Source organism: Amblyomma americanum, chromosome 4 (assembly GCF_052857255.1).
Source record: "Amblyomma americanum isolate KBUSLIRL-KWMA chromosome 4, ASM5285725v1, whole genome shotgun sequence".
In the NCBI taxonomy this organism is placed as follows: domain Eukaryota; kingdom Metazoa; phylum Arthropoda; class Arachnida; order Ixodida; family Ixodidae; genus Amblyomma; species Amblyomma americanum.
In genome coordinates this window covers 165,578,293-165,586,746 of record NC_135500.1, presented here as the reverse complement: position 1 = coordinate 165,586,746, position 8,454 = coordinate 165,578,293, and positions in this window count along the sequence as shown.

The window sequence follows — 8,454 nt, the reverse complement described above, 5'->3', positions numbered from 1 at the left end:
AGAGCGAAAGGGAGCGGCGAAAGACTGACTTTGCAATTCGACTGAGCAAGGTTCCACTCGGCCAGATGCAGCTATCGCGTCACTCCAGGTATTACCAGAGCTGAAAACCACAGCCATTTTTTGGTGTGATTTACTGCTATTTTAAACATCTACACCCCACCATCGATGTTCCTTAGGTTGTTTTTGTGTTCTTTCACTTTCTTTCCTCTTTTGTTTGTTTTTCAGAAGTTAGGAAATGCAAAGTGCGCAGAGTGACAATTATGCAAGCATAAAACTTTCTCGTTGACTACCGACTTTCTTTGTTCATGTAAGCAGTGAATTATGTCTTAAAAATACCGGGCTGGAAAATTTTGCCTACACGTTAGACTAGTAAAAAAATGAGACTAAAACAGTAAGCAGCCTGTGCGGTACATTCTTTAATGACGGCTGTTGAGCCGGGATAGAAGCTCAGGTGCTGCCTCCTCTAGTGACAGCTAGCAGCGTTGCCAAGTAGAGGGGATTACGTTCGTCGCATATCACTGCGATTCTTTTTGAGTCACAGCGGCCGCTTTTAGGTGGTGCCCCTTTTCCCACAATCAACAGCAGTGAGCAGTCGCGGCCACAGTATCATGGAGCACGCTTGTCACGCATTTCCTAGCCAAAACCAAGGATCCTCTGATGCTGATGCAAGTAAGGGCCGCTCGTGCATTTGGGCACAAATGCAGCATACCTACCTATTTCCTCTACACAATGCGGGGAAAGAGTTAAATCGCCGAAGCGTGCTCGGTATAACTCTGTCCGCGACCGTGCGTCTTCTAGTTTTCGCTTATTCATAGCCCTCCATCATCTTAAGCAAACCGCAACCTCAAATCCTCCGTAGTAGTGCCCGGTGGTGCTCTTCGGTCGACTCCGAGCCATTCGTATCCCGAGTGCATGATGCAATACCTGGCAAAGCCAGCAACGACTGAAAAGCTAGCGCAAAGAGCGGGGACATGCAATCGCTGCGCACCACACACCATGTCGGGTCAACGTGACCGTTCTTAGCTCGCCGATAAGCTCCGCGTCTTAATTGAACAGGTGCCTTGGCACGATAGCGATTCCCGGAGAGGGACCCGCTATACGGTTGATAATATTCTCGCGTGTGCTGTTGCAGCAGTTGTTGCCATCGGACGCCCATCTCAAGTTCAGCCTTTTATCTCTGCGGATCCTTCGGCTTCTTCATGGCCGCTGTCGAGAGCGGCGAGTGCATGCTCTCGCTGTTTAAATTTCCTGCAAGTAGGTACGTAGAATTTTAACGTCATAGCGTTAAAGGCCCCGTTGCGCAGCAAATCCGGTGTCGGCGTTGTCTGTGTTGTGAGCAATAATTTGGGTGGTGTAGGGTGGCTCAGGCAGCCACCTCCGGAGAAGCAACCTAGGTGGGCAAGCCAGGTCAAGTGACCTTGTGGGGTCTTCACAACCTACCCACCGGATTGTGAGCAAACTAACGACCCTGAAAGGTAGCAGTTAAATTAACGGTTGATTGCGAGAGGTTGTTCGGGAAGAGCAATTTGGGTCGCACAAGGCCCACCTGTGGCAGCACCTTCCATCGCAGGGCTGTTGCGCGTCCCTTAACCGCTACACCATTTCGCAGAGAGTGGTATGAGCCCTGCCAGGGATATATGACTGTAAAAATGATAATGATCAATTCCGCATATAGAGGCATTAACTCATTAACACTTAAGGTGGAGCTTAAGTGCTTCCTTCATTTTTTTTCTTTAATGCACGCGCATCTTCCTATGAACTGTGTAGGAAGATGCACTTGCAAATGAAGGTGCATCTTCCTACACAGTACTTAATGAAAATGACACTATTGGGACTGTGGTGTTTGTGGAGGTAAGGTGGCTGAACCCGGATATATAAATTGGCTTGGTTGTGCTATGCTGACGATACAGGGGAGAGTGTAGGCGGGGGAGAGTGCAGGCGGTTCTCACACGTGAAGGAGGACGGCTTCCCGACAGGAGACCACTCGAGTCTGTAGACATGAAATATCGCAGCAATGCTCTCGTTGCATCCAGGCTATCAGTGAAGATGAAGAGGGCACTCCGCTGCAACTCGTTAAAAGCTTAGTGGGCTTTCGCCAAGAGTGGTGCGAAAGTAACAGCAGGAAGCCTTTTCTGCCTCGATCACCGTACATTCAAACCGATTTCGAAATAACACTCATGTAATGTACATAGGGGAGCGATCGCAATGATGCACAAAGACTCACCTGATATGGGGCTGAAGTTCAAGGGGGCCAGGACACGTCGATTCAGGTTTGACGTCAGGACGGCAAATAAAAAATTGCTTCCAGACTTCTTACTTTTCTTCTTCTCAGGTAAGAGGTGAAAGCAGCAACTTTATACCACCGTTTTCTCTTCCGTCCCCCAAATGAAGCTAACACTCTTAGCACTCCCGTGTACTAAGACCATACCCGCAACACATGGCCATTTTCGAAGCCCGGGCTCATAAAATTTGTCAGCGGATGAATGCTGGAAGGTTTATATACAACAAGCGACAGGTGCAGTCTTTGTCAAAAGCACACAGTCCAAAGGGCGTGCTTCTTGGTCATGCGGTGTGGCTCGTTACGCATCGCTGCTAGTTTTCCGAATATCGTTTAAAGGTGATAGGAACTTTCCTCCTCACCGCTCCGAAAGCTAGGATTTGCACACATGCCATAAGAGCCGCATTGGCCCTGGGAATTTTTACTTTTGACGAAGGCTGCGCATCCACTTCAAGCAGACAGCAGGGACTTTAAAGATCTTTCTTTTTTAAGCAAAGTATGGACGTATCAATGTCGTGGCACCGTACCTGAGGTTTCGGTGCTGTGATATGTTAACGTTCACCTGGGTAACACAAGCGTGGTCACACTTTCGTAGAAATCACACGATTATGTGAGTAAACGCAAGGCTGTTGGCAGACCGTTTTACCGCTGCCTGGAGGACTCTGGCGTGGCGTGCATGCTGTGTAACTGCTCGCAATACACTGCTTCTCAACTGTAAGTTTATAGATCACGCGTTCAATACGTACCGCTCTTCGGTCAAGTGTCCCAACGCCGCGTACGCGGGCACCGGTGCATACAACTTAAGTGACGGGCTTGTCCTTCGATCGATAAGTAATGTGGACTCTTACAGGCTTCTTCGGATTGCCTTATACGCATGAAACTTCTTGCCGCAACTCCAATGACGTTTGGTGGGCTCAGCTCTGACATGTTTCTGGGTAATGTTTCTGGGTAACCTTTCGTTTAGCACAAGTGTCTTCGTATTGTGTGAGACCTTTATTTTCCAGTTGTGCTAACTCTGGTGACTGCTTAAGAGCATATTGTTCTGTTCGGACATGATGACTACACCGTCATCTTTATCGGACTTGAGCTTCGAGCTGTAGACTCGCTTTTGGCCGTCCATTGTTGTTATGGACTAAAGAACAACAAAAACACGTTCCATACTGTGGTCTGAACTCATTTTTCATTCTTCTTTTATTTTTCTTTAGCCCCCCTCATCCGCTTCCCCACGTGTAAGATAGCCAACCGGGCATTGCCTGGCTAAGTCCTCTGTTTCTCTCTTTAACCATCTCTATGAAATGATTCTTGGAAAGTTAGACGTACTAGTAAAGAAAATAATCCTGCCCAAGATGATAGTACAAACACTTATCATTACTTCTTTCTTCCTTTCTTTCTTCTTTTCTTTCTTTCTTTCTTTCTTTCCTTCTTGCTTCATTTCTTTCTTTCCTTCTTCCTTTCTTTATTTCCTTCTTTCTTTTCTTCGGTCGCTCTTCGTTCCCTCTCTCTTTCTTTATAAGCTCTTCCCTCCATATGTTCTCCTTGGTAACGCAGGTCGGGTGTTTCTCAAACAAATGACCTTCTAGCAACCCCGATGTGCCCTCTGTTAACATACAACAGACACAAACCGAGAGTGCCTTTCAACTAGAAGTCTCACTGATTACGCATAGAAGGACGTAGAGAAACACGTGAGGCGAACTGCTCGTCCCTGCATATTTGTCGAACGCCAGTGAAGAGGACCCGGTGCTTTAGAGAACAGCGTTGTTTTGTCGACTGAGACACAGCAGTGGTCCTCGCAGGGACATGTGTAAACAAGCTCGCGCAACAGGGCGAATACAGGTAGAAAGTTCGGCGCGATACGGGACGGCTCCCAACGCTGCCGCTATTGCCACTACTCTCCTGAAACTCCGCCGCCCATGTATGTTGCCTTTGCAGCGTCACTAGCCCACATGATAACAGGCAGCGGCAGCGGTACGTTCTTGTTACAGAGGTTCGGGGAGGACGCGTGCGCCTGTGTGTCGCAAGTGTTTCCTGAAGAGCTGATAGTAAATGGAACTCGCCATATATTACCTACCCGCAAAGTATATGTCCGAAATACTTCGATCCGGCTCAAGGGTCGCTGGAGTGCCCGGTCCCATTGAGCACCGCATTTCTTGAACTAGCTTCCTGTAAAATATTGCGGGAGGTGGAGTGAGGCAGTGTGGCTCTTTCAGAGAAAATACATCGCCTGAGGTCTATGCTATATGTGCCGCTGTGTGGTCAGCTCAGTGTGGCGTGACTCGACAAATTGGACGAGTAGGTACTGGTAAAAGGACAAGGGCGAGAGCACGTAAAGACGAGGCACGAGCTACCACTCTTAACTAAATGTTTACTTAAACAAATACCCATACACACACCGCAAAGATAGCTCAAGAAAAGAAGATAAAAACACTGAGGAACTTGTTGCCAAGGCATCTATGGAATTGCTTTCCTGCATGCTCTGGTACGTTTGCCCTGCTGGCTTGAGAATGTGCACCTTTTTCCTCTTTTTACGTCCTTTTTATTCTTTTTATCCTTGTTTGACGTTTGTTATGTTTGCTTCTCTCTGGTGTTTGTTTGTTTTTATTGTTTCTATTTTGTTTCTGTGTACCTGTTCATGCTGGTAGTTTTCGTTCTTTTTACAGTTTATTTGACACTAGTAACGCCGGTCGTCTATACTTACTCCTGTCCTCGCCCTTCAGCGCTCACAAGATGCGACATGGCATGCCATAGAATGTCGACGGGCACGCAAGTTTTTTTTTTTTTTCGTCGGTTGGCGTATGGCATACGAGCGGTTTTGTAGCATGGGAGTGGTGGTATTGCGCAAGCAAGGTTCAAGCTTCGCATGCTGCTACGGACTGAGGCGCATCAGCTAGCGAAACACTGCCCAATATCCGGCTCCATAGTACGCAGCCTTAACCTGCGCTCTCGTTAGCGGCATGAATAAATGGGAACTACCGGAATGCCGGCAAAAACAAGATCATCGAACATGGCGGTGACGGGTAATCGTGTTTGATGAGACGGCGTTGTATTTTCGATGATGGCCTGACTGAATAAGTCAATTCATCGAAAGAATCGCGCACAGAACACAAAATATGTATACGTTTATTTAGTGTGACGTGATACACGGCACTCGGCCCTCAAATACATATTTTCTGCGAAGAAAGGTTGTCCTCTTTTTGCACTTTTATTCGCGACCTGAGGCATCCAACGAGGAAGAGGAAGCACTGCCTTCGCGATTGCGCCACTGCGCTTACAATACTCGGGTCGCCAGTTTTTGCGTCGTCAGGAAACAGCGTGTTGCGAAAACGATCTTCACACCCGTGACGTCAGTGATCTGAAGGTTTGCTTCCGTCGGGAGAAATGCACTCAACTCGTGTGTGGGAGTTTTGACAGATGTGACTTAGGCGGGACATGAGGACGCATTCATAGCCAAGGACCCGTGTTAACGGTTTATCCGCTGAAGTTCGACGGCCCCACGCTCGTGTAAGAAGCAAGGCTCATTGTCGGGCCGGTTGGTGTGGCATGTTGAAAAGGATTTTTGCCAGAAAAAAAAAAGGATGTCCAAACGTTTTGTGGACATCTTTTCCTGTGTTGTTCTCTCTTGTGTGCATGTCTCTTTTTGGCTAGCAAAAATCCTCTTCAACGCGTTCGTGTATGTGACGGAATACAGATTGCACGCAATGCTAATCAGCGTCACATAGGCGACAGCAAAGTTGTGGATATTGCGAGTTTTTAAACCCACTGGTCAAGAGTCCCGGAGTGCGGGCTGTTCGCATTCAAACGAGGCTTAGAGCCGTCTCCACACCTCTCGGTGAAAGACTGGGTTGTCTCGCTGTGCCTCTGGTACAGCGTACAGCTACCGTCGCCGGTGTAGCTGGTCATCCGGAGCTCGGCACCATCTCAGCAACGCCCGTGGTGGTGCGCGTCTAGCATTTGTCATGGAGCCACACTTCTGGAGTTCTGGAGTTGTAGTTGAGCCCTACAGCAGCAACACCGAACCATATGCAATCTAACAATTTACTGGCATGAAACTGAAGTTACGTAATCCGCCATAGAAGTAGGAGCCGAATTCTCGAAGCCTACATACGTGATTGGCGGGCACATTATCTTCAATTTACCGGTTTGTTGCGATTGCCGAAGCCACGGATGCGAGCCATTCGCGGACGGTTCTTATGTGCGACAAGCTTTCACATTTCACTCTCTCATTCGGAATGACACTCGGGTTGTCCAGCAGGTAAACGCGCCAGTTCTCAATTATGACATACTGCAACGATCATGCAACGACGCATGTCGTTGACCCTCGAGATGATGGCGATGATGATGCTAATAGTGTATCTTTATGAGCCCGGGGAGGTCTGATATACCGCTACCAAATAAAAAGTTGCCAGAATATTGATTAAATACTGTTCATTATCCAGCAACCGAATGCAACTATTGTGCAGGAAAACAGGAATACCGGCAGCTAATAATTAAGGATAATGATGTTGATGTTCCTGAGAGGTCAAGACCCTTCCCTCTTCTCGCCACTTCCCGCCAGGTGGCGATTGTAATGGTTTACAAATCCTGGGAATTCTCCGATGACTCGGTGATCCCGCGGCATTTTGCAAGAAAGGGCTAGATTACGTCTTCGAACACAGTGCCGACTATTAAAATCACACGATCAAAACAACTGACCTAGAGTGAGCAGCGTGAACCGCTCTCTGTCAAGAGCACCACGGCTCTCCGCTCAAATTTCGTTGCAGCGAAATCTTTTTCCGAGCCCCAAACCGTGGAAAAAAAAAAAGGCACACCGCCTAAATACTCATACACCTGAACAGAATTCTGGGTACCATTTCGTCAACTAGTCTGAGACAAGCTCCATAAGTCAATCACTTGACTAATCAATGGTACGCCGGCATCCTCGGTGTTTTTTTTAGCAGCGAGCACCCCGCGAGCATTCTGCGAAGCCGTTTAAGGTGAACGATGGGTCTCTGCAAAATAGTTAAATGAAAGATAACGGGTAGTGCCTGGTCGTCTGCAAGGCAGGCCGCCAACCTAACTGATCCCATACGAGAAAAAAAAAGAGTATGATTACAAACACACAAAGAAAAATCGCACACTAAAATCAGAAGCGAACAACAGTGTGCCCCATTAAGAGTCATTAAAAGACTTGAAACAGTGACTCAGCAGCACAGCGCCAGCACGCAGTCAGTTCTATTCACATGTCTTCATAAAAAGGGGGGAAAAAAATCAGCTATCACAACGCCAATACATTCATTTCAGTTTTGCATTTTTTCACCGCTGTAACACCGCTATGCTGGTACGTTCGCCCCGTGCAGCGGTGTTTCGGCATAATATGTGAATTTCCAAGAAGGAACAAGGAACCGGAGACCAAAGAGAGGTTATTCAGGAAGTGAAATTATATTTGCATCTGCTTGCATTACGGAACAGGAATATACAGTAGTAGTGTGAGATTCGAAAGGGGAAGGCACCGATCAAAAGCTTCGACGATATTATACAGGATTTTTTGGCTTCATGCTTTTCTAATTAAATCAGCGGGTGTTCTTGTTAGGGACCACCTGAATCACATTGTCTCGCCTGTGCCGACTGCTCCAGTTTCTGCTAAGTCACCGCGTATTGTACAGCAGGATCCCTTTACTGCAAGGCAAGAACCGTGGCGTCAGCGCCGGCAACGAGCATGAACATGAAGCAGTCTTGCTTGGGGCCATCCGCGCTGCGACTAATTTATTGCGTGCTTGTTGAACTGAACTTGTTTGTTTGCGGCATCAAACAAAGCTATCGCACGTCAACGCGAGTTATGCGATTTGCGCGCTCTCGGGAGTTTGAGCCGACCGGCCGGCAGCTGCGGGTGCTACTCCAGCGGGACAAGGGGGAGGTAGGGTGGCGTTCTGGGACAGCAGCACTCATTCCAGGAAGGCCAGAGGGGTGGGTCCTCCTGTAGGCTCAGGCTCAATGGACATTACGGCGCCGCACCAAAAGCTAAGAGCGGACTGCGGCATCCGGTTGTCTAGACATCGGAAACCGAACACCAAGCGCCATTGCATGAACATTTGGGTGGTGCGCTCCAACTCCGCGTCGGAAGCGGCACTCATCGGAGTAAGACACGACAACTGAAGAAAGTCTCGACATCAAATTTTTTACCTCATTAAATGACGACCTCA